General features: G+C 44.1%; 1 long non-coding RNA gene across 1 annotated transcript in view; it reads left to right on the top strand.

Moving 5' to 3' along the window:
- Positions 1 to 16,617: 16,617 nt before the first annotated feature.
- LOC138258597 (uncharacterized) overlaps positions 16,618 to 16,830 on the top strand; it is a 44,130-nt gene continuing 43,917 nt past the window's right edge. The window contains exon 1 of the long non-coding RNA XR_011198441.1: positions 16,618 to 16,828. This is a non-coding gene — a long non-coding RNA (uncharacterized lncRNA). The remainder of the gene's footprint in view (positions 16,829 to 16,830) is intronic.

Below are 16,830 nucleotides of genomic sequence, written 5' to 3'. Positions count from 1 at the left end.
GGGCAGCCCGTGCTTCTGCCACCCCAAAGACAGGTTCCAGCCTTCCTGCTGCTTGACCAGCTCAGGCAGAGGAAGGCAGAACAATGGATTTCCTTTGGGAGAGGGAGGTAACACCCTCTCCCTTGGAAACAGGTGTTACATGGCTTGGGAGGAGTAGCCTGCCCAAGCCACCGGTATGCTTTGAAGGGCCCTTTTGGTGCCCTCCCTGCATAAACCAGTTTACACCAGTACAGGGACCCCCGGTCCCTGCTCTGGCGTGAAACTGGACAAGGGAAAGGGGAGTGACCACTCCACTGTCCATCACCACCCTAGCAGTGGTGCCCAGAGTTCCTCCAGGTGGCTACTTGATTCTGCCATCTTGAATCCAAGGTGGGCAGTGGCCCCTGGGAGCATCTGAGTGGCCAGGTCAGGTAGGTGATGTCACAGCCTCCTCTTGATAGGTGGTCACCCTGCTAGCTGACCAATACCCCTTCCCGGGATATTTAGGGTCTTCCTCTTGAGTGGGTCCTCAGATTCGATGTGCAAGATCCCATCAGGACTCCTCTCCATTGTTTACTTCATCTTCTGGCCACTGGGACTGCAACTGGGTCCTCCAGGAACTGACAATCTGCAACTTAAGCAATGACTCCTCTCTGCAACATTGTTTCTCTGGCTCCTTCTAGCAACTGCAACATGTCCCTGGCTGTGCATCCTCTGAAGGCAGTGAGTCTTCAGTCTACACAAGAAGTAAGAAGGAATCTCCCTTGGAGTGAAGGAGTCACTCCCCTGCATCTGCAGGCACCAACTGCAACGATGACCGGCTGTGTGGATCTGCTCTCCTCTGGAACTGCATGGATCCTGCATCACAAGTGGTAGTCTGGTGAAGTCCCCTTGGTCCTCTCTACGAGCTGTCCAACTTGGGAGACAGTAAGCCCTTGCCTGTCCTTGCAGGACAGTAACCCTGTGCACTGCAACTCTTGCAGCTACCAAGGCTTGTTTGCTCCTCCTACTCCAAGGGATCTTCAGGACCCATGTTGCCCTAGCCCCCAGCACTCCTTCCTGTAAAGCACAGTCTCCTGTCTGCTGCTCCGGCGACGTGGGACTCTTCAGGTGAGCTGAGCGGGCCTGACTGTGACTCCTGTGCCTGAGGCCAGTGGGTTGCCTGTGGGGGCTCTGTTCTCTTCTTGTGACTCTCCCAGCTGCTCAGGGTCTCCCTGGACTCCCCTCCTTGGGTCGAGTCTCCTGGACCTTGCTGGTCCTCTTCAGCCTTGCAAACCTTCTTCTCCCTCTCTTACATTTGCCAAGGCTTGTTGGTGGTTTTCCAGCACTGCTAACTGACTGCATTTCGACCGCTGATGTGGGACATCACTTGCATCACTTTTGGGACTTCTTTACATCTCCTGTGCTGCACTGCTGACCTTCCTCGTCCACCGTCGACCTGGTCCTGCATCCACAGAAGGGTGGGTAGTGGCTCCTGCCACAACCAGACACTTCATCATGAACTGGACTTTGCAGGTACTCTTCTATCAGGATCCACCTTTGGGTTCTTTCAGTCTTGGTTGGGTCTTGCATAATCCTTTTCCAAAGTCCTCTTGTTGGTTTTGGGGAAACCAGGTACTTACCCCTGCTCTCCTGGCCGCTGGGGGTCACTCTGGTACTCACCTCTTGGGGTTCTTAGTTCCTCCAGCTCCTTTCTACTGATTCCCCTTCCTTGGGTCGGGGACTGCCTTTCACATTCCACTTTTCTAGTATATGGTTTGGCCCTCCCGTAAGGCCCTCACTGGTTACCTAAACTTTTGCCAATACGTATTGCATTCTATGCTCTTTACTGATTGCTAATGTGTATATAATAGTATGTTAACTTACTTCCAGTTGGGGGAATGCCTATTCTTTATTCTAGTAATTGTGTTATTATAATGAAGAACCATTATTTTTGTAACACTGTGTGGTTCTTTAATGTGTGATAGTGCTGTGTGGCTATGGTGGTATTGTATAAGCTTTGCATGTCTCTAGATAAGCCTTGACTGCTCATCCACAGCTACCTCTAGAGAGCCCTGGCTTCCTAGACACTGCCTACATTTCACTAATAGGGGATACCTGGAATAGGGTGATAACACCATGGGTGTCCACCACATACAAGGCCAGTATACATATATAAATATTTTATTTGTTACCACATAGGACTCTTTGGGCCATATTTATACTTTTTGACGCCATTCCAAAGCGCCATGCGGGCGCCTTATTTATTAAATGAGGTTAGCCGGCGCAGCTGACTGGTGTGCGTCAAAAAAAATGACTCACACCAGGCAGCGCCGGCGTAGGGGAAAATGGAGCTTGGGTGTCAAAAAATGGGGCAGGTCAGGTCTGAGGCAAAATTTTGGCCTCAAACCGATTTGCGCCATTTTTTTTTACGCCCAACCCCCATTGAAATTACTCATGTCTTAGCACAGACAGGAGTCATGCCCCCTTGCCCAATGGCCATGCCCAGGGGACTTATCTCCCCTGGGCATGGCCATTGGGCATAGTGGCATGTAGGGGGGCACAAATCAGGCCCCCCTATGCTACAAAAAAAACAAAAAAAATACTTACCTGAACTTACCTTAAGTTCCCTGGGATGGGTCCCTCCATCCTTGGGCGTCCTCCTGGGGTGGGCAAGGGTGGCAGGGGGTGTCCCTGGGGGCATGGGAGGGCACCTCTGGGCTCCTTCCGAGCCCACAGGTCCCTTAACGCCTGCCCTGACCAGGCGTTAAAAAATGACGCAAAAGCGGCTGGACGTCATTTTTTAAGGCCCGCCCACTCCTGTGCGTCATTTTTGCACGGGAGTTTAAATAAGGCGCACATGCCTTAGAGTCATTTTTTAGAAGGGAACACCTACCTTGCATATCATTAACGCAAGGTAGGTGTCCACGCTAAAAAATGACGCAAACTCCAAGATCTTTGGCGCTAGACGGTCTAACGCCAAAGTATAAATATGGAGTTAGCTTTGCGTCGGATTTGCGTAAAAAAAACGACGCAAATCCGGCGCAAACAGAGTATAAATATGCCCCTTTGTGTATTATATTCCTGTGTCAGTTGGAATGTATATTGAGAATATCTTGAAGATGTTTTATCATCTCTAGCTTCTCGGTAAAAGTATATTTATATGCCAAATGGTTGCTATTGTTGACTTCAACTCCTCGTTAAAGAGGGCAAAAGTAAGGTTTCTCTATAAGAGATAAACATTCTATGTGTGTCTTATAGTGTAGGTCTGGTAGGTTACACCTTTACATGGTAAGATGTATTGTTCAATAGCATGTTTTGCTGCTCTATGTTTCAACAGGGTGGTACATGCAGTTTCGGTCTTCATATAAGAACAAATACATTTACATCCATTACCTCATTTGGCAATACAGTCCTACCATCCTATTCTCTTTATCTCTGTGATATAATTGCTGTGGTCCTTTCCACAATATTGATGAGATGTTTGTGCATGAGTTTACAACCCCTTAGGAGAGCGAGTACTTTAATATTCATTCTGCTAGTTCGCATTTAACACTGATTGGTCATGCTAACATGTTTTTTTCCTTATTTCATGTGGTTCCTTCCACAGGTCCTAGGTCGTGAAATATGTTAGGACTCACCAACATGTTTATGAATGCCCAGTCTTTTTGGTTTGCTCTACACCAGTTTTGTTCTAGCGAGATATATTGCATGATATCGATCATGGGTGATGCTATCTCCATACTATAAACGGTTTTATGAACTTTTATTACTGTGGTCCTTTACATAGTTCTTTTACTAACAAGGAGGTGTTTCCTCATAGGTATTCTTATGAATACATGGTCTGTTCCTCTTGTACTAGTCCGGTTTTCTTCTGGTAAGAAACTTTCAATGTTGTTGGGTCACTTCTGACACTCATTTGACATACTAACATGGATAAGCTTATTCCCATGTTTTTCATGTCTTATAGTTTTATTTACCTGTTGTTCATTCTCCAGGTTTTGAGGTCATAGAGTATATTATTACTCACCTTAATTATTATGATTGTCAGGTCTTTTTCTCTTGTTATAGACCGGTTCTGTGATACTTAGAGTCTATTTTGAAGGTCTCAGTTCGCAGTCCCCCCTCTGGGTTTTTATGCTTTGGTATCTGATTCTAAAGCAAGGAATCTCTGGCTAGATATCTCTATCAGATGAACAAGTTACTTACTTTCGGTAACGCATTATCTGGTAGAGACAGGATCTAGCAGCAGATTCCTTAACAGCCCTCCCATCCTCACCACTCTGCAAAATAAGGCCCAGATTTATGGTGGCCTAGCACCATTCCAACACAGCATTAGCATAATTTTATTTTTTACTTTGATGTGATGTTAGAAGGGCAAAAACGCTGTGTCATACTTACAAAGTAGCACAATGTATGCATTGCGCCACTTTGTAACCCCATGCGCCACATTATGCCTGCGCCAGGCATAATGTACACAAGGGGGCATCCCTGCACTAGGGGGGCCGTAAAAATGGCACAAAGGAATCTATGAGATTCCTTTGCGCCTTTTTTATCAGCATTTTTTAACGCCTGCTAAGTGCAGGCGTGAAAAAGAGGCTCCCATTGTCTTCAATGGGCCTCTGGGTGCTTTGAAGGATTAGCGTCAAAAATGTTGACGCTAGTCTTGCAAAGCGCTGGACTTTTGTAAAAAATTATGACGTTAGTCCCCCTGACTACCGCCATGGTGCACTGTATTTAAAATACGGCACACACATTGTGGCATTAGGGGGCACTAAGGGGTGCAAGAAAAGTGGCGCTGCACTAGGTGCAGTGCACTTTTCATAAATCTAGGCCTGAGTCCTCTTTGGTTTCTGAAGATTTTGTTATGGAAATTAACACCTAGAATTAAGAATTCAGTGATTAATTGACACAAGTGTGTCTTTTGTTCAAAGCACACTGTTTCGATAGGCAGCTTCTATGTGTAGCTCCACATTTTGAGCACCGAAAATAGTCACAAAGAAACTGACGTCGGCAACGGGGTTATATGGACTCCGCTGACATCACATCCGTGGACGGCATCGATACAGAGTTGTGCGATGCCCTCTACCGACAGGCAGACGTGCTATGGGAAAAAAAGTTTTCGGATCCAGGCTTGCACCTGGGGAAGATTCTAATGTAAGGAATCTGCAGCTAGATCGTGTCTCTACCATATAATGCATTACCAAAGGTAAGTAACTTATTATTTTGCACATACGTTTAAACTCATGTCACAAATTAAACATTAGAAAATGAAATTTGTTTTGATATTAGCAATTAGTCTAGAGTCTAAAATTATACTTTTAAATCATTTTTACTTCCCAACACATTGTTTAATACGGAGGGCACAATGGTGACCACCAACAAATAAAAGCATAAGCACATTTAATATGTCAGTGTAGCTTTCTATGTTAGGCTGTCAAACATGAGACATAATTTGTCACCATCTGCTGACATCTAGGTTACTACAGCATTATTAAAATGTACGTTCCAACAATACTATGAAATGTGCACCATAAAATAATACTTCCCCTGGAAAAATGTTTTGTTTTCTTACCGCTTAGTTGTAGATATGCCCTACTGGACACTAATTAGGGAGTTCTTGCATTATCTTCACACATTTGGCATGACAACTTTTTCAGTTTTGACGGGCTTCATCTCGCATAGATGGAGCATAATGAATCTCCCAGCAAAAAAGATAGGGGCAGAAGAAGCAAGTTTGCAGAAACCACAAATGTTAACAAGGATAAAGGTATTCCAAGCAAGAAAGTTTTAAGAGAACAGAATAAACGTATTTTCCAAAAATAGGGTATCTTCGTTTGCTAGCCTTCTTATATAGATCGTAAAAGCCCACCCTTTTACCACAGACTAAATTCTACATTTTGGGCACAATCAAGACACAACTGGCGCAAAGCTGAAAGCTATAGATATTGATAACACAGTTTACCCAAATCCTTAGCGTTTTGAGCATCTATCCTACTTGTTTCTTTCAGGAAACAGTTGTGATGGGGTCTGGAGAAACTAGGAAACAGTTGTGATGGGGTCTGGAGAAACTCAGGCTGCTCTACACCAATCACCACACACAACTAGTGGAGAAGTGTGGCTCAATGGTTAGAGCGGCAGACCCTGATGCAGAAATCTGGCCCGGGATCAGGGTTCAATTCCCGCCTCGGCGGGTCTTGGGCTCAATTTCCTCAGACCTGATAATTCTCGCATCGGTGCCTAATCTAATTCATGGGTCCCACTCTGAAACTCTGGGCAATAGCTTGCTTAATCTCCACAACGGCCCCAACAGCGCTGGGATGCCTGGCTTCACCTTGGACATTGCCCAGGAGTGGGCACCTCGCAGGGAAAAGCCAGGAGGGGTTCCACAGCGGTATGCGTACAGCGCCTTGAGACCCTAACGGGTGAGTAGTGCGCTATACAAGTACGAAGTTTACAGTTTACGTTTTTACAGTTTCACTAGTATGTTAAATCCCTCCGAATTCTGGAATTAGCCCTCCAAACAATCCCTCTAGCGGGGGATATTTGCAAGTGAATTCTGTTTTGGATTAAGCATTTCCTACAGATCATTTCCTGTAACTACTCAATTGTAAATCTAGCACTAGAAGGATGGAGCGAAACTATTACGGGGGTGGGTGGAAGTTTAAGTGAAAAAAAGAAATGAAACAAACATATCTTATCAGTGGTTTAAATGGGACATAACTATTTTGATCAGGAGCATGGTTTCTACTACCAAATTATGTTCTCCCCCCCCCAACATAACTTTGTCCGTTTGGTTGGAAACGTCATCTTTGCCCAAAAACGTATATAATATGGCACTTGCTTTGAGCATTCAAATTTAGAAGTACAACTTGTGATCCGCCATACAACTCTTCCCTTAACTGGTGTTTTACTGAATATTTCTTTAATGCCTTGACAGCCATATATCTGGCTTTGTAAAAAAAAATATCTCACTGCTTTCCTGGCTTCCATATCACTTAATCAGCAAACCTGTATTACCCAATAAAACAGTGGTACCATTTTCGATTCCAAAACACACTTTTGGTAAACTACCACACAACTCTTGTGTGATGTCAGATAGTCATAAACATCCTTAGAAGGTTTAGGTGTTGGGCGCACACTACTGGCCTGCTAACATCATCACTCTTCCCAATGCATTAATGTAAATGCAGTTCTCATTGATGTCTGCACTCCCAGTAAATTGCCTTTGTGGCCCATGGTGGACTATCTTTAAGGCTTTACAAATACGTTTATATGATAAAATATTAATATGAATAATGATAGTACAAGATTGCAGGTCTTTGACTTTTTAGTTTTAGTTTTGTACCATGGTGTGTCTGACTGAATGCCTGTACAGGGAGTGCAGAATTATTAGGCAAATGAGTATTTTGACCACATCATCCTCTTTATGCATGTTGTCTTACTCCAAGCTGTATAGGCTCGAAAGCCTACTACCAATTAAGCATATTAGGTGATGTGCATCTCTGTAATGAGAAGGGGTGTGGTCTAATGACATCAACACCCTATATCAGGTGTGCATAATTATTAGGCAACTTCCTTTCCTTTGGCAAAATGGGTCAAAAGAAGGACTTGACAGGCTCCGAAAAGTCAAAAATAGTGAGATATCTTGCAGAGGGATGCAGCACTCTTAAAATTGCAAAGCTTCTGAAGCGTGATCATCGAACAATCAAGCGTTTCATTCAAAATAGTCAACAGGGTCGCAAGAAGCGTGTGGAAAAACCAAGGCGCAAAATAACTGCCCATGAACTGAGAAAAGTCAAGCGTGCAGCTGCCACGATGCCACTTGCCACCAGTTTGGCCATATTTCAGAGCTGCAACATCACTGGAGTGCCCAAAAGCACAAGGTGTGCAATACTCAGAGACATGGCCAAGGTAAGAAAGGCTGAAAGACGACCACCACTGAACAAGACACACAAGCTGAAACGTCAAGACTGGGCCAATAAATATCTCAAGACTGATTTTTCTAAGGTTTTATGGACTGATGAAATGAGAGTGAGTCTTGATGGGCCAGATGGATGGGCCCGTGGCTGGATTGGTAAAGGGCAGAGAGCTCCAGTCCGACTCAGACGCCAGCAAGGTGGAGGTGGAGTACTGGTTTGGGCTGGTATCATCAAAGATGAGCTTGTGGGGCCTTTTCGGGTTGAGGATGGAGTCAAGCTCAACTCCCAGTCCTACTGCCAGTTCCTGGAAGACACCTTCTTCAAGCAGTGGTACAGGAAGAAGTCTGCATCCTTCAAGAAAAACATGATTTTCATGCAGGACAATGCTCCATCACACGCGTCCAAGTACTCCACAGCGTGGCTGGCAAGAAAGGGTATAAAAGAAGGAAATCTAATGACATGGCCTCCTTGTTCACCTGATCTGAACCCCATTGAGAACCTGTGGTCCATCATCAAATGTGAGATTTACAAGGAGGGAAAACAGTACACCTCTCTGAACAGTGTCTGGGAGGCTGTGGTTGCTACTGCACGCAATGTTGATGGTGAACAGATCAAAACACTGACAGAATCCATGGATGGCAGGCTTTTGAGTGTCCTTGCAAAGAAAGGTGGCTATATTGGTCACTGATTTGTTTTTGTTTTGTTTTTGAATGTCAGAAATGTATATTTGTGAATGTTGAGATGTTATATTGGTTTCACTGGTAATAATAAATAATTGAAATGGGTATATATTTTTTTTTTGTTAAGTTGCCTAATAATTATGCACAGTAATAGTCACCTGCACACACAGATATCCCCCTAACATAGCTAAAACTAAAAACAAACTAAAAACTACTTCCAAAAATATTCAGCTTTGATATTAATGAGTTTTTTGGGTTCATTGAGAACATGGTTGTTGTTCAATAATGAAATTAATCCTCAAAAATACAACTTGCCTAATAATTCTGCACTCCCTGTATATATGTTAGACCTGTCTGCCTTAGGGTGTCTTCGGTCTTCGCCGTGCATTTTGCCTTATCTATCAATTTTAGCTAATCCTTTTTTTTGTTGGCCTTAGGACTCTGCACACTTTACTGCTGCTAACCAGTGGTAAGGTGCTTCTACTTGCTCCTTTAAACATCGTAGAATTGGCTTACACCCAATTGGTATATATAATGTACTTGTAAGTCCCCAATAAAGTGCTACTACATGTACCCAGGGCCTGCAAACTAAATGCTACTAGCGGGCCTGCAGGACTTATATGAGCCAACCACGTACGTAACACTTTAAACATGTCTCAGACCTGCCATTGCAGCCTGTGTGTGCAGTTTTAAACTGCCATTTCGACATGACAAAATATACCTTTTCCAGGTCTGAACTTTCCCTTCTAATTCGTATGTCACCTCTAGGGTAGGCCCTAAACAGCCCATAGGGCACGATGTAGTGTTTTTTAAAAATTGGACATGTACTTAAATTGTTTGCCTGTCCTGATAGTGAAAAACATTTAGGTTTGTTTTTCACTACTGCAACACCTACCTCTCCCATTGGATAACATTGGGTTAACTTATTACGTTTAATAAGTGATAACTTTCAATTGGGAACACAAAGCTCTGGTGAACCTGACTCTGCTCCACAGTTACCACCAGCTATGCCCTGCAATGTGAGATCTGCACTTCTGGCTACAGCATCAATAGTCAGCGATGCCTGGCCTCCTCTGCAAGCCACATTGATGATCATCTGCAACGCTCTCCCTTCTCTCTACAGGCCCCCTCCACCAAAAACATAACTTTTTGCACTGGACTTTGAAGGTAACTCTTTCAGCATGTCTAACCGGGCCCTCTATCCAACCTGAGCTCTATCGCAGTAGGCCTGAACTTGTGACCTTCACCCAAACTCACACGACCAGATTCTCATGAGTGGTGCTTTGTGCTTTAAGGTGCTTTACTTACTTGAAATCTTTGAAACAGCATGTGTCCCGTTCTATTAATTGGAATTTTGTTGTTTTTATGTCAAATAATGTATTACATTTTACTTTGTTTTTCAAAATTGGGATGGGATGTTTTTTGTGTTTTCACTTTATTACTGTTTGAAGTGCTGCATAAATACTTTACACATTGCCTCTAAGCCAAGCCTTGCTGCTTTTGTGCCAAGCTACCAGATGGATAAGCATTGGTTGATTCGGATTTGCTCGTGACTTCACCCTAACAGAAATTGTGACTTCTGCTAGAGTAGGGTTTTGATCCCCCTCAACCAGTAACCCAATTTCCAACAAAAGGCCTGTCTATTGTTTATCGTAGGCTCATGTATTGTGTGACAGATTGTTCACTGGTTCCAATTGGCAAATGTCTGCATGTCATATATGTCACTAATTCCGATTTCTAACAAGATAGCTACTGCCATGCAACCTACCGACAGTGTGAAACACTGTGTGACCTGAACTTCTCAATCAATCAATCAATCAGGAATTTGTAAAGCGCACTATTCACCCGTGAAGGTCTCAAGGCGCTGAGGAGGGGAGAGGGGAAAAGGTAGTGGGGAGGTACTGCTACTGCTCGAACAGCCAGGTCTTGAGAAGTTTCCTGAAGGTAAGGATGTCTTTGGTATGGTGCAGGTGGGTGGGAAGAGTGTTCCACATTTTGGCGGCGAGGTGTGAGAATTATCTACCGCTGGTTGTACTTCTGCAGACGCGTGGGACAGATGCAAGGGCGGGGTCGGCGGAGCGGAGATGCCAGGTTGGGGTGTAGAAGGAGAGTAATCTGTTGAGGTAATCTGGTCCAGTGTAGTGCAGTGTTTTGTGAGCATGGGTGAGGAGTTTGAAGGTGATTCTCTTGTTGACTGGGAGCCAGTGCAGGTTTTTCAGGTGGTCTGTGCTGTGGCAGTGGATGTCCAGGATTAGGCGTGCGGAGGTGTTGCAGCCTCTTCTGGAGTTTGGCCGTGGTTCCTGCGTAGAGGGCCTTGCATATTTTACTCAGGTTATTAAATATTTTTTTTTTAATCTAGGTTCTACAATTTACACAAAAATGTTTAACTATCCGTTAAGTAAATAGTCGGAACGAATATTTATTATTCAAATGCAGACAGGTGAGAAGCCATCAAAATAGATACACTGTATTTTCCACTGTTTAGTCATCTCCTGACCCTGTCGCCACACCCACTGAACCCACCACTTGCGGTGGCTCGGCACTATACTTGAAAACACAGTTTTTACATTTTTAGGTTGAGCGTTAGCGTTCGGCCTGCTGTATACTAAAGTATACAATAGAGTGAGTTCCAGTGCAGTGTCCTTCAAAAATCTTTGCTTGCTAGTGGTCAGTTCTGCCACTTTGTCCTGCCTTTTTTCACTTTGGGAGCAGCACAAAGTACTGTGTAATTACGCTTTGTCCTGTTTATCTCTTCTGAAGGGGACTTTTTATTTCAGTATTGGCCTGTTTGCCTTGCACTGTGGGTGTGTGTTCAGTCCCTCCTCCCCACCAGCTCCCTCTGTAAACAAAAACCAACATCAGAGGGGTCTTTTCCAGGGCCAGCTCCCTCTCGCTTTTTAGGGTCGAGCCTGCGTTGCATGCGCTCGTGCATGCGTATCGCAGCAAGACTCTTTTGTATTTAGAAAAGGGCTCGGAGCCCTGTCAACTTCACGTCAGTGTTTTTTATTGGTTCGTGGGCTTCCCTAATAAAATCTGCTTGCTTTCGTTAGTCGAAGGCATGCATATGTCATGCCTTTTCCGGTGGCTAGCCCTCCTCGAGCGCAGCGACCAAGTACAGAAAACATGCGAGGCTCGCTGTTTTCCATCGGGCTCATGGACTTTTTTTTCTCTAATTTATGAGCGCGATCTCGCTTGGCAGAAGTCGAGCACTTTGCATACTTGATTTCACTTTTTCGGGTTATGTACATAAATGCACTTTTGCCCGATAGGTAAAAAGTTGGGTTAGGAGTTTACAACGCGATCAGCTGTAACATGAGCAAACGCGAGACCCGTTGCATTGTAAATGCTTGTTTCCTGTTCTTTTTACTCTGTGGCAATAAAAGTCCAGTCAGTAATTTACAACGCTATGAGCTCTAACTCGAGCAAACACGAGATTACTGCATTCCAAATGCTTGTTCTCTCTCTGACCGCTTGTCTGACACTTTTGAGCTTCGGGTACAAGCCTAGAGGTACACGTTGACTCATAACTGTCCCTCTACCTCAGTGTCTCTCTTGGTTAATAAAGGCCGCGCTGACAGCTGTAATAAGCTGTGTTTACTTTACAAATCAGCTCTCTCTGGAACGGGAATGCATAACCAAAATACACGTCTGACGTCTGAACTCATAAAAAACCTTCACTAATGATTACTTTTTATTGCCTCTGTACGGTTTAAAAGGAGAGATGTGAAAACAGGTCTTCCTCTGGGAATGTGAATCTTCCTCCGAACGTCAGCCTCTTTTTTGATTTTTGCCAAAACACTCAAAAGGTGGTCAACACATTTCCCGTTAGAAAAAAGTGTTTTGATCTTCTGTATCCCAAAAATGAAGAAGTTTGCAGCAATAATGGATTCTCCAAACTGCTCGTCCAAAGCTACAATTTGCGAGGGCACCTCCTTGCTGCTGCCACCTGACAATTTTAACCTCATTTTGAACACAGTTCTGAGCAACGTGCTCAGGGTCATGCTGGCCCTGGTTATGTTTTCCATGGGCTGCACTGTGAATGCCAAGACGTTTTGGGGGCACATCAAACGCCCTCGGGGTGTCATTGTGGGCTTCCTCTGCCAGTTTGGAATAATGCCCCTGACTGGCTTTGTGCTCTCGCTCATCTTCAACATTCACCCCATCCAAGCTGTTGTCGTGCTGATCATGGGATGATGCCCGGGAGGAACCGGCTCTAACATTCTGGCGTACTGGATAGACGGAGACATGGACCTAAGGTGAGACAGTCTACAAACTTACGGATTTACTTTACTTTAAATGTACGTATTTACAGCGCACAAGGACTACAGAATACAAAATACCTTTACTTGGCCTCATGTTGCTATAACAGCAACCTTTTATTAGCGCAAACATAATCCATTGTATTTGTAGCACACTGTGCCCAGTGCCGGAGTTCAATGGCATTTTAAACTAATCATAACATACATGTGAGGCAGGAGCAATCGCCCCTGCACATGCTTACCTGCTCAAATGAGATGTATTCTTACTACAAACGTATGTCAGTACATCAAGCTGCACTATTTTCACTCACAGTTGCGTCAGCTTGACCACTATGTTCTACTGGTCTTCGTCTGTCCACTATTTAAAGCTGATCATTACTTGTATCTGAACCATTACTTCATATTGACCTTTTAGTTTATCTATGCATTACTTCTCCCTAGACATTATTTCAACTTGACCATTACTTCCTCTGATTATTACTCTTTATAGTCACCTTGGTAGGCATGACATACAGTTCAGATGCACATTTGATTTAAGTGAGTTAAGTTCCCATTATGGCACATAAACCAGTAAATAAAAATGAGGCCCAGGCGAAATTTTTCATTATGCCACTGTAATTTCGGGAATTTCTCATTTTACTTCTTACGTGAAATTCCAAAAATGTCGTAATTATGCCTGGTCACGTAATTAAAGACAATTTGAGGAAAAAATTCTATCGCTGGAGCACAGGAGCAATGCGTACAACCTTAATGTGAGTTGCTTTTGTTCGCGGCACCTCTGTTCTTTGTGCCATTATCTTAGTACAAAACGTGTCCTCGCGTGGACGCATTTCACCATAAAATATAGCCAAAATGCTGTACTTCCATTTCACATAATTTTGCAAAACCTTGCAATATTTTTCAAAATTTTGCATAACTATGCAAAAAAAACTGATGCAAAATGTGCAGATGAATGTTGTTAAAGCGACATGCTAATGGCTAGAGTCCATCAGTATCCTCGTTCAACTGTCAGCTTACAATCAATATATATCCTATGCTGACAGGTTGAACTAAGTAGAATGCTCATGACTTGGAACTTCGGAAGGCCTTTATTTCAAACTTCTGCTTCATGGTCTCGAGGACATATCACGCAGCAGGAAGGGACAAGAGAAAAGAGCATGTACCTGGGTCTACAAAGAATATACTTGCAATGATTAAACAACAGAGATTATTAAACAGAGAAAGAACATTTAGCAGAGTCGGAGAAGAAATGCATGTAACGCAAGTACAGGACAGTCACAGGTTTAAGTACCAACAGGCTGCAGTGATCAATGTAATTGCCAGAACTTCAGAATATGTGCTATACATTTTAAAATTCCTGAAATCCACAACCCTATCTTCAATTTCCAGGATCATTCTATATACTCTCCCACTCTGCCACTTCTGTGACACTCTGTTTTCACCTCAGTCACACCTGAGAAAACCAACAAGCTGTCGAGGCAAACACGACGAAAGCACTGGAAAGCAATGATGGACAAGATGAAAGCACTGGAAAGCAATGATGGACACATGCTTTAAACAACGCCTTCTCTTTACCACGTCTGAAACAAAAACACAAACTACCTCTCCATTCTGGAGTTGATTCAGGTTCGCTAAAACATCACCTATTTATATGAAATTACTAGTAATCTACAAGCCAATTTTTAACCACCACTTGTATACACTGACACAGCTTATGATGCAGCTGACCACATAATATTGTCAGAAACCCTGGAACAGTGGTCGGGCATTTCCGGATCCCCTTTCTCATGGATACTGTTGTTTCTAACTAACTGTAGTCATAAAATCGGCATTGAGTCTGCTGATTTGTCTACATACCCTGTATCTACTCACAGGTTCTGTTTAATGTATATGTATACCCCATGGCATAGGCAGTGGCGTAACTAGCAAAACTGAGGGGGTCCCCCTGCAAAATACATGAAGGGGGGCCTCCCACGCAGGGCCAGCTTTAGCACTGGTGGCACCTGGCGTGACAGTCTTTTTGGCACCCGACTTGCTTTTCTACTAATTCCCTCACTACCGCTCTCCAACATTGCTCCTCACCTCTCCATAGCCTGTATCTGACATACATTTCTTTTTCTTTTTTGAAGCACCACTCATAACGTGTCAGTTTTGGGATCTGCATGGTACACGTTCTTTGCAGCAGGCACATTATCCCTCTGTGCTACTTTATGATGTGTAAAAATTGCCACTAGACAAAATTTGGATCTCTCACCAGTAGTAACATTAATCACCAGAGTTATTGTGACATTTTTATGCCCCCATGCTCAGACCCAGTCAGGAGCTCTCAGTCCTGGGGCCCGTGCACAGTGCCTGCCCCCCCAACCCCCATAGCTTGGGCCCCCTCCCCGCACTGCAGGGGATGCAGGGGCTATTGTTACACCACTGGTCATGTGAACCTCCAAATGTGCACATGTGGCACAAAAATCACTTTTTGCTAGACAGCTGATCTTACAACTAAATAAACATTACCTCCTGCTTAGAGCACATGCTTTCTTGGATGAAGCAGAGCTTTCTCTGCAAGAATTGAGACAAAGCTGAGTTTATGGTTATGGGAGCAACTGAGCCTGACTCCAGTCCTTACCTTTCAACCGCTCAGCTCGAAACCTCTCAAAAGTCCCTAAAGTTAATAAGCTGGGGGATACCTTTTGAATCTGAACATTTGTTTGTGTCAGAATTTGATGAAATAGTGAAGGGTATCAATTTCCAAGTTTCCATACTCTGAAAAATATTATCACTACTCCAAAATGATCCCTGGTTTGTGACATGCCTCGACTAGTGCAACCGTGTATTTTTCTCTCACATCTGTGAGGGCAAGTTCCAGAACCTGTGGGGTTCCACAAAATTCCTACCACTCAGCGATCCCACACTTTTCTAGATGAAAACAGTACCCCACATGTGTGCCTAGGACAATCACCAATGGAAAGAACAGACAAAAACAGTGGTCCCTGGTTTGGTCTGTTTCAGGGAGGGGGCACAATCTGATGCCAGGATCGCCAGCTCCGCCCCTTTCTTTTTCTAAAAAATGTTTTCCCTAGTAAACTTTCCAATCCCTCCCCGCCTCCAAAGAGGAGGGGGACAGAAAGAGAGTTCAATTGTTAGGGTCGAGCGCTCTGTCCCTGATGTAATCTCTCTATGGGCTTTTAACCACTTCAATCAGTTTGGTTGGTTCGTGGCCTTGCCTTTTAAAATTGGCTTGATTTTATTAGTGAAAGGCATACACACGTCATGCCTTTTCTGGTGTTTAGCCCTCTTTGAGCACACCGGCCAGCTACTGAAAACATACGAGCCTCAATGGTTTCCATATGGTTTCTGGACTACTTTTTATTTGTATTTCGTAGGCAGCGCGATCTCGCTGGGCAGTAATCGAGCGCTTTGCATGACATCGACCCTGCTACATGGATAATTGCACTTTATTTGCCAGTTACATGGATAATTGCACTTTTGGCGATATGTTCCACTGCAAGCGAACTTCTGTTTCCTTTTGTGTGTTTGCTTCGCACTCATGGCGGCCATCAGCTCGCTTAAGTGAAACTGCTTTACTTTTCAGTTTGTGGCAAGAAAAGTCCGGTTAGGAGTTTAAAACGCTAATAGCTCACGGGATTGCGTTATTGAGGAAGCCCTGTGAACACTGGTAAACCTGCTGCGTCACTGTGTGCGCAGCGGCCAGAGAGGTCTGCTAATAATCTCCCCTTGTGCTGGCCCTAATCCACCAGGTCGTGTTACCAAACATAGCTAAACCGACATGCACGACTTGGGAGAAAGTCCAGGCCGTCTTATGACCCGGTATTTATAGCGCGCTGCTGAAAGAAAATCACGTTTCAAGGACAGGAGTCTCCGTCAAATTAGGGAAACGGATGCTTTTCACGCTGAGAAAAAAATAGTTCGGCTTCAAGGACTCTGCGAAGCATCAGCTGACCATAAAGGTGATAAGAAAAGCTTTTATTGAACCTTCTTCGTCCACTCTCAGGT

This window comes from Pleurodeles waltl, chromosome 9 (genome assembly GCF_031143425.1).
Source record: "Pleurodeles waltl isolate 20211129_DDA chromosome 9, aPleWal1.hap1.20221129, whole genome shotgun sequence".
Classification (NCBI taxonomy): Eukaryota; Metazoa; Chordata; class Amphibia; order Caudata; family Salamandridae; genus Pleurodeles; species Pleurodeles waltl.
This window is presented reverse-complemented; position numbering and strand designations above follow the sequence as displayed.